The 16438-nt window shown below is 39.0% G+C and overlaps 1 protein-coding gene across 2 annotated transcripts in view; it reads left to right on the plus strand.

Moving 5' to 3' along the window:
* The window catches only part of LOC126283098 (protein KRTCAP2 homolog), a 42551-nt gene extending 29958 nt beyond the window's left edge, over nt 1-12593 (plus strand). The window contains exons 6-7 of one of the 2 annotated variants that reach the window (XR_007551380.1): nt 3003-3081; nt 10785-12593. The gene's annotated coding sequence lies outside the window, so the exon portion shown is untranslated. The remainder of the gene's footprint in view (nt 1-3002; nt 3082-10784) is intronic. The other variant, XM_049982246.1, reaches the window with a different exon arrangement.
* The last annotated feature ends 3845 nt before the right edge of the window (nt 12594-16438 follow it).

Consider the following 16438-nt stretch of genomic DNA (forward strand, 5'->3'; position numbering starts at 1 on the left):
CTCTTGCTGCTCCAGCTGCAGATGGAGCCCCATACATACGCAGTCATGCCCAGTGACAGCATGCATGCCAATAGTGGTGGGGATGAGCTGGGCTGCCCTGGGCTTGTGCAGTGCTGATGTCTGGGCATGCATTTACAGTTAGCTTCCCACTCATCAATATAGTGAGTCAGAAACAATTTTTATCAACATTTCCCTGGCAACTCCAATTAGCTCCTCGCTCAACTAATACAGTGAGTCAGAAATAACTTGAATTACATTTTCCTGGTAACTCCAATCTCTTAACTAACACTTTGGGTACAAATCCCAAGTTCACCGAAGGTTGAGGGGTGTGTCCTTATGTGCCTCATTTTTCTTCACATGCAAAACCTTGTTGCCCTACCATTGCTTGCAGTATCATTTATGGTTTTGTAAAGTATGGCTGATGTGGCTTTCTTTTGCTTCGATTACACCAGGTTTGCTAGAAAATACTTCCTTCTACTCTATTAGTAGGATGTCTAATTTACTCTTCATTGTTCTACAGGTTCTTTCCATTCCCTCAATTTTCTGTGTGATTTTCCTTTCTCCGCTGTAGCTTTCTTCCTCTTCTAGATGTTGTTTCAAACTGCTGTATTGTACATGATCCGTTTGTGCTTGCTTCCCATAGCTGTTGATGCTTCTGTCATGCCTCATTATATTCTTGTAAATGCCTCAATATATTCTGTAGTCTTCTCTTTAGACATAACCTTTTGTTCCCTATCGCCCTTCAGAATGTTCTATGGCTTCCAGTCTGCTCCCAGTATGTCATGTACACGTAACAATTGTTTGATTCATGTACACATAAATTTGATACAACTAAAGTCTCGATAGTATAGTTTCTTCCTGTATTTCAGTTACATTACAATCAACTGCTTGTATATTGCTTTTAACTAATTAATGGAAAATCTCATATAAAGATGTGAAACAATTACTAACAAAGAGATAGAGGGGCTGGCCAGTACTACTAACAAAGAGATAGAGGGGCTGGCCAGTACCATCAGGGCGGAGAGAGGGGAAAGAAAGGGAAGAAGGGAAAGTGGATTTAGTCATCAGGGAGGAGAGAGGGGAAAGAAAGGGAAGAAGGGAAAGTGGATTTAGTACTAAATCCACTTTCCCTTCTTCCCTTTCTTTCCCCTCTCTCCTCCCTGATGAAGGAACATTTATTCCAAAAGCTAGGAACTTAAATTTTCGGTTGTTTTTTGTGTTTCTATCGGCTGTACTGGTACTGGCCAGCCCCTCTATCTCTTTGTTAGTAATTGTATATTGCTTTTGTATTTCAACAAGTTTATTTTTTTCACAGTCATCCTGACCTAATGCCCATGCAGACTTCTTCATTCATATCTTCAGCTGTTTCCAATTGGTTTTGTTTCTGTAGCCCTGTATGCAGTTTAGAAGTTCTGTCTTAATTGTCAGTTTCTGAATAGTAGTGTCCAGCTATATCTCCTCCTGCAATACTAGATGGTGACAAGAAAAATTCTGTGTTCTATTCCATTGGTTTTTTTGTGTCCTTCCTGCAGTTTTCCCATTTTCTTCGTCTCTTTTTCTCAATTGTTTTTCATGTTTATCCTGTATTTTCATAAATGCCCCTAACATCTGTAGTATTTTCATTTCAGTAATGCTTGTCTCCTCCTTTTGCTCATCTTCACACAACCCTGAACAAGGCATGCTGCTTTAAATAACATTGTCTGGGCCATGATAATTCAGTCTTAAAAATTTGGCCAAACATGTAAAGTACAGCTCTAATACAGTTAACTGCTATTCTGCACTCCAAAAGTATACATGTTTCAGTCAGCTATTCTACTTCAGCACTTATGTTTCTTACAAACTTACTTTTCGTCTCTTGAACTGTTATTGTTGCATCCATTTCGATGTTGAGTGCTGCTCCATTAGGATCTTGTAATATCTTCAGTCATAACATTGCACCTGTTGTTGGCGCACATATCTCTAGTTCATTTGTGAGTACTGTTTTAATTTTAATAGTTCTCTTAGTTTATCCTCCTTGTGTACCAATTCACTGAAGATTGTCCGGTTGTGATAGTCATGTGTAAGACTCTAACAGTTCGGTGGAGTGGTATATACTGAACAGTCAAGTAGTATGTCAATCGTCTTCTTCACATGCAGCAAACATGAAAACATATTGATAATCTCTAATAGAGCAAAGGTTTTTACAATACGAGTAACTCATTCTGTAGGGCTGTATATTAAATTTTGAAAACTGTTTCAAGTGTTGTGGTTTTAGCCTTGTGCAAGGGCACTTAAGTCATTGTATGTGTTAAATGTTCAGTGAGGCTAATTGTGGGGTACTTATCCTTTTCTTCATGTACTGGCCATGTTCACACCACGCTATTTTAGATGCAGTTTTCCTTTTTTTATTCCTTATGCCTTGGTCTTAACTTTAGCCCAGTAGCCCCCATTCATAAATGTGGGGCTAGGGATGGCTCTGAGGACAGCCAACTTTGCTCATGTTTCTCTGGTGCCTGTCAGGACTATCAACAGATGCGGTTTCACTTGGCATGGCCTACACCTAAACAGGACTGGGAAGGGAAGATTGGTACAGCTGATTAATGAAAGTATAGGGGGTGGATCTCAGGCTGCACATGGTCAAATACCTGTTGTCATATGCAGGAAAAGTAGGTCTTTTTTAGGATAAATCCAGACAACAGGTTCCCCTGCCTAAAGAGTATCTCCAGCAGTTTAAAAAGATACTGAAACAATCACTCACACGACAGATTCTAACACTTCATATATCACGCATACCAGATGTCACAAAGAAAAACAAACCTTTGGAAAGAGTAATATGGGCATTTCACAAACTTAACAATCCTCCATCAAAACATGCAATCAATAAAAAATAAAATATAACTATCAGAAGTTGAGCTCCAATTTTTGAACTGCACAGTAATTTGTATTACTGAGCACTGGTTAGAGACACAGAAATCCAACATGTAGTATTATCATTGTATGAAAGGGCAAATTCTTACTTGCAGAACTACTTCAAGAGGTGGAGGATCATGCATTTATATCAGAAAAGGAACACAGTTCAAATCAAGACATGACCTCAGTACAGTAAGTGACAACAAAACACTTTGAAATATCAGCTATTGAATTAACAGCACTTCATATCAGCAAGAAATTAATCATTTTGTGTGTGTACAGATCTCCCAGTGGTAGTGTGGACACACTTTTCAATAAATTAACAGAAGTTCTAGATAAAGTCTCAAGTACACAGTCAACATAATTCTATGTGGTGACATTAACATCAACAGTAATATAAATGAATCCAGCAGCACCTACATAAACATCCTTCAAAGTTTTGGCATGTTCCTATTGGTCAATAGTGCAACAAGGTTTACTACTACGACTGCAGCAGTAATTGACCATGTGGCCACAAATATGGGCAGGGAATAATGTGATGTACCTGTAAGAAATCTTGGACTATCAGATCATATCTGTCAAATAACAACAGTAAAATCAGACATTGAATCATTCCTTGAACTGCAAGCCTACAAACAACATCTACCAGAAATAAAAATAAAAGATTTTTAAAAGAACTAAGAAAACAAAGCTGGGATTAAGTGTATAAGGAAACCAATGTGAATATGAAATTCTCTAAATTCTCCACATTGTTTAAATTTATCTTAAAAGGCATTTCCAAAAGTATGCATGTCTGTATCAACATCTCACAAAAACAGATGGATAACTGCAGGTGTTGGGAAGTCCTCCCAAACACTTAAACACCTCAGTTCCATGAAAAAGATTCACAATGATCCAGAATTTTTACAACACTTAGAAAATTATGCAAATGAGCATTTTTCAAGTATTGCAGAGAAGTTACAGCAAAAATTCCCCAAAACAAATATAACACCTGTAAGTAATGTTGCACTAAATACAATGATGTTACTTCCAACCACAGAGAATGAAGTCAGTAAAACTCTTCAAAAACTAAAAAATAAGAAGTTAGTAGGCTTAGATGGAGTACCAATGTGTGTACTGAAACAATGCACAGGGATTATACCAGGCCCTGTAACAAATATAATAAATGAATCCTTCACATCAAGAACATTTCCAGAGCAGTTAAAACAGGCAAGAGTTGTATCTTTGCTTAAGGAAGGTAATGGAGAAGACATATCAAATTACCAGCCCTTTTCCCTGCTGCCAACTTTCTCAAAAATAATAGAAGCAATTATGAAAGACAAATTAATGAATTACCTGAATAAATACAATCTTTTAAGCGAATCTAAGTTTGGTTTCTGAAGTGGCAAAAACGGAGTCAGACATAGTAGAATTCACAAAAGTTGTACTTGATGTTCCCGATAAAGATGATTGTGTCACAGGCATATTTTTGGATCTTTCTAAGGTGTTTGATACAGTTGACCACAAGATTCTATTAAATAAATTAGAAGCATTAGGAATAAGAGGAGTAGCTAATGACTGGTTTTGATCATACCTAGCAGACAGGGTACATACTTCAAATAGATCTAAACACTTACTAAAACACTTATTAGAACCAAAATACGTTAATATAGGGGTTCCTCAAGGTAGCATATTAGGACCAATACTATTCCTGGCATACATCAGTGACTTTCCCAATAGTGTTACTCATGGTGAAGAAATTCTCTTCTCCGATGACAGCAATATTATAGTCACTGAGAAAACAAGAGAACTCATTGCCGAGAAAGCAAATGAAACTCTCAAGGAAGTTTATGATTTTCAATAAGCAATAAAGTGACATTGAACATAAAGAAAGCTAATGCCATGAATTTCAGTTTGAAGAAGAAAAATGATAGTGTTAAATTAAATGTAGATGACACCTCTATAGACTGTGTAACAAATGCAAAATTTTTTGGAATGAATATTGATTCTCAGTTGAAGTGGTGTGAACACACAAAAGGCACTTGCAAACAGAATGTCATCAGCATGTTATGCCCTAAGAATCCTATCATCAATGTGTAACATGCAGTGTCTTTTAGTTACATATTATTCACATGTACACTCAATTCTTAGCTATGGCATTCTTTTTTGGGGAACAAACACAGAAAATAAGAACACAATTTTCAAACTCCAGGAAAGAGCCATAAGACTAATAACCAAAAATACTAGTCGAGCTCATTGTAAGGTCTGTTCAAAATACTGGGGATTTTAACTGCTCCATGTGAATACATTTACCAGTCAGTTGTACACATTAAAAATAATATTGGTAATTACTGCACAAGCAGCTCTGTCCATGACCATGCAACAAGAGATAGACTAAACTTACATTTACCAAGAAAAAATAAACATAAAACTCAAAACAGCATTTTATACCAAGGAATAAAACTGTACAATAAATTACCAAAAGAGATTAAAGAAATTGCAAAAATACACTTTTTTTAAAAAGGCAGTTAAAAAGTACTTGTTATGCAATACATTTTATACATTGAAGGTTTACTTAGATGAAACAGAGTAGGGGTTTGATAAAAAATGTTATACAAATAAATAATAATAATAATGACTATAAAACATCCCACATAACACTTTCACTTTGTTTTTTCTCTTCTTTTTATCCTTTCTAGAAATACTTACCCCAAGCTATGCATAGCACAATCTTGATACCTCTTCTTCTTTCTGAGCTCAACATCTCATTCATTATGGAGGGACACTGACTCAGTTTTTCAGGATAGCAAATGGGAAGTTGCGATACAGGAAATGGCCCAGAGACCACCAATGTGTGTGTGTGTGTGGGGGGGGGGGGGGGGGGGGGGGTGAAGTGTTATGAAACAATGTGTGTGTAGGATGTGCAGTGACTGATAGTGAGATATGAGTGAACAGTGTGGCACTACATTATTAAATAATTTATTTGTAAAAAAGTATCGTATACCAGGAGTAAATCTAATGATTGTCTCTAATGGAAGCCTGTAAATATATGTGTATACGAATTGGCTTATTTGAAATTGGTCTAAACTTGTAAATACTTTGAGATGTCCTATATCCTTGTAAAAAGAGATCTACAGATGAATAAAGTTACTACTACTACTACTACTACTACTACTACTACTACTACTACGATGCTGTACCTTTCTCTATACAGTTCACAATTTGCTTTTTAGTTGTGGCTTTTCTTGGAAACCAAGGTGCACTAGAAGTTTCTTTATGAGTGGTGTGCATTTATGGATATACTCCAGAGTTATCTCCACTTCTTGAAGTCTTTTTCTTTCTCAGTTAAGCACAACATAGTTTTCTTGTTGGAAAAGCAACAGAAATTGCTCAACCTTGTAGGACTCATATGGATAATGTGAACATAACAACAGCTTATTGCAGTTGACTTCTGTCCCACAGCTACTTTTTTCTACCGTTGTGTCCAACGGAACCGTTCCCCTATTGGTCTCAGTGTCAGTGAGATATAACAATCATTATGTATTATTATTATTATTTTCTTTCCTGATTGGTTAGTGTTTGCATAAAAACTATGTGGGGTGTCTGGGTATCCCCTGATGCAAAAACTTTCTTTGTTCTTCCTGAACTAGTTGTGATGAATGCTCACTAGGTTTTATTTATTTTTTTCCTTAAGTGTTGGTACATGAGTGGTCTGTTGTTAATTTTGAATGATCTTGTCAGGTCTTGGCTTCTGTTTCCCATGTGATTTCTGGGGAAAGACTATTTATGCATAAAATATCTGCTACACAGTTCTCTGTAAGTGTTTGCTTCATTGTTGGTGTCCTGTTACTGGCAATATTTTGCTCAGCGTGGTTTCATGAAGTGCTGTAGTTGAGCTACATTTCCATTATGTGCAATTACAGTTTTAGTTATGGACTGGTCCTCTTTGATTTTCTTCATACTTATAGGATTTGAAGTTCAGTAGGTGGACATCAGTATCCTAAAGCAATAAAACCAAATTCTAAAAAAATTCTGAAAAAAATCATATTTGAAGATTAGGCAATTTTCAAGCACTGTTAAGTATGAAACATTCAAAGTTTATTAACAGAGTTGGCACTATGTGAGTCCTTGGAATGAAAGTCTTATTATTCTAAAGCTTCTGGTTTGAATATTGCTAGTAGCAACAGCTTTTGTACTTTTATTATTAAATTCGTAACATAAGAGGAAGGCAATCACTTACCTGCACTGGCGGTATGCACACTTGTGTGCTGTCTACGGTATGGTGCCATGCAATCCTAGTCAATTTAATCATAGGCAACCGCTTTTAGCATGTTTTGTCCAGACGATAAATGGCTCTAAGCAGCCACTTTGCTACGCCAGAATTTTTTAAAAAGCTATCACCTGAGGCCGCATCTCTACTGATGAGCGACTGCTTGCGACTTTTTATGAAAAGTACTTTAACAGCCAGTGCAAAAGATTTTATTCACCTTGTAGAGGGACCAGCGGATGGTGCACAGGCACACGTAATAGGAAATAATAGGAAATGCTAACACTAGTGTGTCTGAGCTTTTCTGGTAAGAGTACAGTGTGTGTGTGTGTGTGTGTGTGTGTGTGTGTGTGTGTGTGTGTGTGTGTGTGTGTACTCGTACTGGAAAAAGAGCAAGAGGCCAAGAGCTAGTATTAGCTGTTTCCTATTACGTGTTTGTGTGCCATGACCAGCCCTTTTTAGGTAGGTGGTTGCCTTTCTCTTATTTGATGTATTTTTCTATCTATGAATTTCTATTGTTATTGTTTATTAAATTCTGCTTTATTAACAAATGAAAATGTAAGTTAACAACTATTATATCATTTTCAATACTTCAAATTCACAAATCCTTGTATAGACTACAAGATGCCAAGCAGATATGATTTCAGTTAGTATGGAAGTTAATTTTATTATCTTTTAAATGCAGTGGGTAGGTGGTAAAAGATTTTTATTGCTAAATACTTCACACTTTTCTGTGCTACGCTAAGGCTGAATAGTGAACAGTGTAAATACACTCCAGGAAATTGAAATAAGAATACCATGAATTCATTGTCTCAGGAAGGGGAAACTTTATTGACACATTCCTGGGGTCAGATAAATCACATGATCACACTGACAGAACCACAGGCACCTAGACACAGGCAACAGAGCATGCACAGTGTCGGCACTAGTACAGTGTATATCCACCTTTCGCAGCAATGCAGGCTGCTATTCTCCCATGGAGACGATCGTAGAGATGCTGGATGTAGTCCTGTGGAACGGCTTGCCATGCCATTTCCACCTGGCGCCTCAGTTGGACCAGCGTTCGTGCTGGACGTGCAGACCGCGTGAGACGACGCTTCATCCAGTCCCAAACATGCTCAATGGGGGACAGATCCGGAGATCTTGCTGGCCAGGGTAGTTGACTTACACCTTCTAGAGCACGTTGGGTGGCACGGGATACATGTGGACGTGCATTGTCCTGTTGGAACAGCAAGTTCCCTTGCCGGTCTAGGAATGGTAGAACGATGGGTTCGATGACGGTTTGGATGTACCGTGCACTATTCAGTGTCCCCTCAACGATCACCAGAGGTGTACGGCCAGTGTAGGAGATTGCTCCCCACACCATGATGCCGGGTGTTGGCCCTGTGTGCCTCGGTCGTATGCAGTCCTGATTGTGGCGCTCACCTGCACGGCGCCAAACACGCATGTGACCATCATTGGCACCAAGGCAGAAGCGACTCTCATCGCTGAAGACGACACGTCTCCATTCGTCCCTCCATTCACACCTGTCGCGACACCACTGGAGGCGGGCTGCACGATGTGGGGGCGTGAGCAGAAGACGGCCTAACGGTGTGCGGGACCGTAGCCCAGCTTCATGGAGACGGTTGCGAATGGTCCTCGCCGATACCCCAGGATCAACAGTGTCCCTAATTTGCTGGGAAGTGGCGGTGCGGTCCCCTACGGCACTGCGTAGGATCCTACGGTCTTGGCGTGCATCCGTGCGTCTCTGCGGTCCGGTCCCAGGTCGACGGGCACGTGCACCTTCCGCCGACCACTGGCGACAACATCGATGTACTGTGGAGACCTCACGCCCCACGTGTTGAGCAATTCGGCGGTACGTCCACCCGGCCTCCCGCATGCGTACTATACGCCATCGCTCAAAGTCCGTCAACTGCACATACGGTTCACGTCCACACTGTCGCGGCATGCTACCAGTGTTAAAGACTGCGATGGAGCTCCGTATGCCACGGCAAACTGGCTGACACTGACGGCGGCGGTGCACAAATGCTGCCCAGCTAGCGCCATTCGACGGCCAACACCGCGGTTCCTGGTGTGTCCGCTGTGCCGTGCGTATGATCATTGCTTGTACAGCCCTCTCGCAGTCTCCGGAGCAAGTATGGTGGGTCTGACACACCGGTGTCAATGTGTTCTTTTTTCCATTTCCAGGAGTGTAATTGCTCCTTCTAGTACAGGTGGTTATAATTGAAGTGCAGCTACTTAAGGAGGTACAATTGGGGCTGTAATTATCGTATGGCGGTGAAACCTGTTAGATATGCTAATATGTTAATGCAGAACAGATTTACACTGGAAAAAATTAGTTCCAGTTTCAGCCACCAGGTGCAAATCTGGTGCTGTACACTATATGTATAATTCCTGTTATGGCCACCAGGTGCAAATCTGGCAATGTCCACTATTTGTATGATGGTGTGATATGCACTCTGTCATTTGACAATCCATAACGTCAGTCTGGTTACCAAGAAGAGAATGGCAGCAATTATAGTGTTGTATTGAGAGATTATCGCCAGTGGCCTTGCCTCAATGGTAACACCAGTTCCCATCTGATCACCAAATTTAAGCGCTGTCAGGCTTGGCTGCCACTTGGATGGGTCACCTTCAGAGTCTGCTGAGTGCTGTAGGCAAGTGGGGTGCACTCGGGCTTTGTGAGGCCAAGTGAGGAGCTACTTGATTGATAAGTAGGAGCACCAGCCATGAAAACTGACAAAGACTGGGAGAGTGCTGTGCTGACCACATGCCGCTCCATACCCACATCAGGTGACGCCTAAGGGCTGAGGATGACACAGCAGCTGGTCCATACCTTGGGCCTTGAAGGTCTGTCCACACGGTATTTGTTTCTGTTGTGAGAGTATCTCACTGATGGAACAGTCTGAGGAGAGATCCAATGTTAAATTGTTTGAAGATGATGACACTAACATTCTAAAACAATGCAGCAATGTTATGAATCTGCTCATTGGTTTCTGGCACATATCGAAGTTGATGACAACTGGCCGGGCAATATTCTGTGAAGTGATGAGGCACATTTGACACTACAGGGTGAAGTGAATATACAGAACTGCTGAATTTGCGGTACTGTTCAACCACATGTTGTGCACAAAGAGCCATTGTCCTTGCCATACATGACTTTGTGGTGTGGCTTCACAAGCACCATTATCATTGGTCCATTATTCTTTGAAGAGAATACAACCAGAGGCCCTGTCAGATGTACCGTCATGTCTGCATGTCATCAAGACCTCCTTGTACAGCATGTGTTTTGGAAAAGTTCAACTATGTGGAAACCATTGTTTTCAAGCGTGGTTTTCTGAGTTGTTTGACCTCTTCAGCCTGTGCCACATTCCTAATCTAGTACATATAAAAACATTTCTATGTGACTTTATTGCATTCACATTGCTAGATTTGCACCTGGTGGTGAAAATTGGAACCAATTTTGTTCCAGGATAGATTGGATCCACGTTAATGCATTGGCATATCTACCAAGTTTCTTTGCCATAATAATTATACTATGGCCCTCCATGAGTAGCCACACTTTAATTATAACCACCCAGTATTATATTTATGAATGTTACTGTTGTTTTCAAACTATAATGTATCTAATTACATGTTTCTGTTGCAGGAGCGTGTCTTCCAGATAAGAAAAACAAAAACTTCATATCTCAAAAAGCTCAGCATGAAATGTTATAACTCTTGTACAAATTACATAAAAATGGAAAAACAGTATCCTGAACAAGTTTTTGTAAAATACTTAATTGTCATTATTAGTTAAAATACACAATATACATTTTATAAAGAGTGCTTCCATTTATGAGCACCGGAGTATGAACAAAAGAACTTGGGTCGTAGATGCAGAGACAGTGCAAGGAGGGGGGAGGGGACAAGGGTAGTGGTGGTGGGGGTGCTCCTTTGTGAATGACCACTATTTGGTAGGGGAGTTGCAGTTTGACAACCTGAAGCCTATAGAGAAACCTACACCTCACATGCTTGTGATCTACAGCTAGTGAGTCTGCAAATGATCGTTTAAACAGATTGTGTCAATATAACCGAAAAAGAAAGTCACATAAAGAAAGGCTCAACCAAAACAAAACAAGATCGACCTTCCACTCCCAAAATGAAATAGCCTAAAACAAGTAAGAAATAAAAAATTTAGTATCTTTGACAATGTTGCTTACTACAATACTGACATTGTAAAACAAAGATCTTTTGTGACATGTAAATTGTGTCAGTCCCCTGGGATAACCTGTTGTGCAGCTTTACCCAAAGTTATTTTATTCTGCATCTTCCCCAAGTAGGAAAGCTGTGGGAGGTACTTGTAGCTACAGTTACCCATCCTTTATTGAGTAATTGGACTAGCTAGTAGCTCGTACAGCCCTATCTGCCATAGTTTTCAATAAAAGATTTTGGCCTCTCCCAACACAAATTTAATGAATAGAGCAAAAAGCCTGTCCAAAGTTGCAAATTTTACTTTTTTATTCACTCGATGGCTAGTTTCGGGCTGAGACTCATTTTCAAATCATCGTAACATAGTCTAAAATGTCATTTTCGAAAGTGGGAAAACCATGTCAAAAATGTGCAACAAACAGTTACAACACACACAGAATAGTTATCTTTAACTGTTCATTCCACATTTTTGATATGGTTTTCACAACTTTGGAAAAGATATTTTCGACTATGTTATGAAGATTTTAAAATGGTTCTCAGCCCAAAACTAGTCACCGAGTAAATAAAAAAAGTAAAATTTGCAACTTTGGACTGATTTTTCGTTCTGCTGGTCAACAAAAGTTGCAGACCCACAGCTACTCCAGTATGCTGGAAGTTTGTACAAATTTAATGGTATTGTATATAATGAATGTACCTGATTCTGTAGAACTTTATATGCACTGTAGTGCATGAAGGCTGCAGTGCCATGCTACATAGTGAAGACACAGCTACAAGAACACTTGGAAGTGTTTAGGCTGGAATGTGACAATCAACTGGTCACCCCTGCAGAACAGTGGGATGTAATTGGTCAATGCTTATAATGTAAATGTGTTTCTGCACTGGTGACACATTATTTTGGGTGAACTGTACCCCCCTTCTTATAGTTGCAGTACCATGTAGATTGTTAAAATACAAATAAAGTAAATACAGGGTGTTCAGAAATTCCCAATATAAACTTCTAGGATGTATAGACGTGAGTGAATACATAAGATTGTGAATAGGCATGTTATTCCAGAAACGTACTATTTCCGTTCTACAATGGATTCAATTCAGATGTTTAACCCATCCACTTGTGCTTGAAGATTTGAATAGGGTGAGAGAGTACAGCTATTAGGTTACAATTTGAAAGGAAACATCAATTTATCACTTACGCATAGTTGTTTGTATTAACACTTAAACATTACATGTTTACATTATTCCAAAACAATAAAGAACTCTGTATACTGCATTTACAGAACAATACTGCTGTATTGCAACAGCAACTCTGTGTTACCACCAATGTTGTTACAGATACTGTACTTACAAAGCATTTTGATACATGTGTACCAGAACATAGTACATTTCCATCCCACCTGGTGTCCCTCCTATTTCTAGTGCAGTGGCTGGAACTGGCGTCGGCCAATCTTCTTCTGCCCAAGAGTTAGTCAATATGAGTTAAATCCTGTGATTGCGGCGGCCACAATGTTGGAACACTTCGGGCAATCCATCTTTGTCATATTGTCTGTTGAGATGTCTCAGAACTGCACATGAGAAGTAAGGTGGTGCCCACCATCATGCTAAAACCACATTTCCTGATGGGCGTTCAGTGGCACAGCTTCCACAAACAGGTCTAGTATGTTTTGTAGGAAGATCAAGTAGAGTGGAAGGAGATATGGCTTAGTCACATGACTGTCCAGAATAACTGCCCACAGTTTAATGCCAAACCAGTGTTGAAACACCTTGAGCATATGTGGCACAAATATTTTTTGCCCAGAGATGGCTGTTCCGCAAATTCAGAACACAGCCTCTAGGGAACTTACATTCATCTGTGAAGAGAACTCAGTGTCTAAACAGGGGTATGTCATTGCGGTGGTGTAGGAACCACACATTTTAGCCTTTATATTTGGCCATTTTGAAGTGGTTCTAAAAACTGCCATAAATAATAATGATATATTAACATTATTTTTAAAAATAGGAAAGATTACAAGCTTGCGGAAACAATTAAACATATCTATTTCCCTGCTAATGCAAGATTTTCTTCACTTGACATAACAAATATGTGTATTAAATTTCCTTTAAACAAAACAATTATAATAATAAAAACAGTTTTGTAATGAGATATAATTGCTTTATTTCTCAAAATACAATCTACCTTCAGAAAGACAAATGCATAATAGGTATAAAACAATGCAGATGACTACAGGTGGAGAGATAATCAATGAAATCTGTTTGGGAGAGCAGTGAAGGAAGCCTTCAATCACTACCATAGCAGGATATTGTTTAATGATCATTTAAAAAATCCAAAGAAATTCTGATCATATGTAAAGGCTTTTAATGGCACCAGAGTTGGCTTTGAGACACTCATGGATGAGACAAGAACTGGAATTGTGAATAAAATGAAGAAAAAGAAAAGCATAAACGCTTAACTCAGTTTTCAAACGTTCCTTTATGAAGGAAAACCCTGGAGTGTCACCCCAGTTTACTTCTGAAAAAATGAGCGACAAAGATATTAGTCTCAGTGGCATTGAGAAACAGCCGAAATTGTTAAAACTGGACAAAGCTGCAAGGCCCAATGGACTCCATATCAGATTCTTTACCAATTTACAATGATTTAGCTCCTCGGGTAACTGTAGCTTATTATAGATCCCTCGAACAAAAAACCATTCCCAGTTCCCTGAAAGACGTCAGTAAAAAATTCCACAAAGTGTGAGCTACGTGCTGTGATTCACTTCACTTGCAGAAGAAATGGCACCTCCCAAAATTTTGTCATGAATCGAAACAGTTTATTGTGAAGGTGTTATGAATAGGACAAGTCCATTTAACTGGTATAGGGAGTTTAGTAGATGAAGAACAAATGTTCATGATGGACTGAGGAGTGGAAGACTTTCCACTTTGACTGATGAGTTGATACAAAAAAACTCAAGGAACCTGTTGTGTGTGAAGACCTATGATTGAGAGTTGATGAAGTTTTTGCAATGTTTCTACATTTCTTCAGAATGTTCTTATAAGAGAGACTCTCAGAAATGCTGGGGGTACTGAAAACTATATGTAATATGGGTCCCAAAACAGCTGACACAGCAACCCAAGAAAAATAGGGTCAGGAGAACCTGCAATTTTCTTGAGCGATTTGAATTGGAAAGTGAGAATTTTCTGAGCTCCATTGTGACTAGAGGTGAAATGTGGGTGGTTCATTACATGCCTGAGACAGGAAGATAGTCGCCATAGTGACGGCACACCAATTCCCCATCTGCCCAAATATTCAAAACCACGATTTTGGGCAAAAAAAATCATGGCCTCACTGTTTCGGGGCCAAAAAGGTATCATTTTGGTGAAATTTCTGCCTCAGGAGGGAAAGCATCAATGCACAATGATATTTTGAGACCGTAAGTAAAACTCAAAAGGAGGGGAGTGCTGACAACAGGAGTGTGCTTGTTGCATGACAACGGCCATTTTTGTACAGCCACCAAGGAGCTCTTGGACTCATTTCATTGGAATGTTTTGAACCAATGGGCTCACACTGCAAAGTTCTTTTTAAATTTGATTAAATTTTGTAAATCGAGGTGATGTTATGTTTTCTCTTAATACATGAATTTTTATTTCATATTCTTCTCCACTTTTGATTGCCCCACTTCTTTTGTCAGGCAGTGTGTGATCCAAGGAATAAGTAACTAACTTCAGGCAATTATTCGTATTACATCTTAAACGAAAATAATTTGAGATACTTTACTTATTCAAGTTCCATGAGCACCTTGAGCTCCTGTTATTGGCAAGATTTACTGATACCTGCAGCTATCAGATTCACAGGCATTGTTGTGTCATTCCAAATCAGCCTAAAATCCATAACACTGTAATGTTGACTATATGATAATAATAGGGGCTTATTGTAATTAGTTCTAATGAAAAAAAAAATTAGGAAAAATAGGAAAAATTACGTATACTGTCTTCTTCTTCTTCTTAACTGTCTCTTTGGTCTGGGAGACCATATGCATTTTCCACATTCCTCCACCAGTAATTTCTGTTCCTAGCTTTTGTGGCCTATTCACCTTCTCTCAGACCTGCCGCCTCTCTATTCCTGTTGATATCGTCCTTCCATGTTATCCATTGTTTTCCTCAATCCCGTCTGCATTCCACAGATCCCGAGGATGCTACTTGCAGTAGTCTTTCCTGTTCCATCCAAATTAGGTGTCCTGCCGACTTAATTTTTTTTTTTTAATCCTTTGGATGATATCAGCTTGTAAGTTCAGGTTTGCCATTTCCCAGTTCTTTAATATCCTCCATTCCTGTGACTGGGTGTCTCTTTTCGGGCCAACTATTTTTCTTAATGTCTTCTTCTCAAAGACTAGCAGTTTTTGTTTATCTGTTTCCTTTAATGATAAGTGTTTCAGAACCATGTAGAGCTACCTGGAGAATTACACTTTGGTATGTCTGATTTTAAAACTTTTGGAAACAACTCTACTGCACAGCATGTTCCATAACCGAAAATATGCTCTATTTGCCTCTGCTGTTCTTGCCTTAATCTCAGTTTCCATTCTATTCTGCTTGCTAAAAATGCTTCCCAAGATTTTAAATATGTGTACGCTTTTAAAAGTGAATTCATCACTTCTTAATGTGTTTTGGACATTGGGTTCCTCACTTATGAGCATATACTCAGTTTTCTAAACCCTGGCTTTACTTGCAATATGTCTGTAAGAACTTTACATGTGCTGCAAGTCCTCTTTGTTACCATTCATTAAAACATTGTCCACATATGCAAGTCAATTTGTTGTGATATTACCCAGTTTTATTTCAGTTTGTTTTAATTTTTGGTACTCTGTGCCAGTGTTTTCTAAAATTAAATTAATAACTATTGGAGGTAATGCTTCTCTTTGTCTAAGACCAGTTCTGATTCCAAAGTGCTCTGACATTCCTGTGGTGATCTTTACTCTGATTTGTGCTAGATGTATTACGTTTTGTGGAAAATTAAACTCTTTTCAAGACATTGTTAATTGTGCCATTGTTATAGGCTGTCATAAGCTTTTTTTAAGTCAACAAAAACCAAGTGAATATCAACATTAAGTTCCCAACCCCTCCTGGTTACCTGTGTGAGCATAAAAA

Source organism: Schistocerca gregaria, chromosome 1 (genome assembly GCF_023897955.1).
Source record: "Schistocerca gregaria isolate iqSchGreg1 chromosome 1, iqSchGreg1.2, whole genome shotgun sequence".
NCBI lineage: Eukaryota > Metazoa > Arthropoda > Insecta > Orthoptera > Acrididae > Schistocerca > Schistocerca gregaria.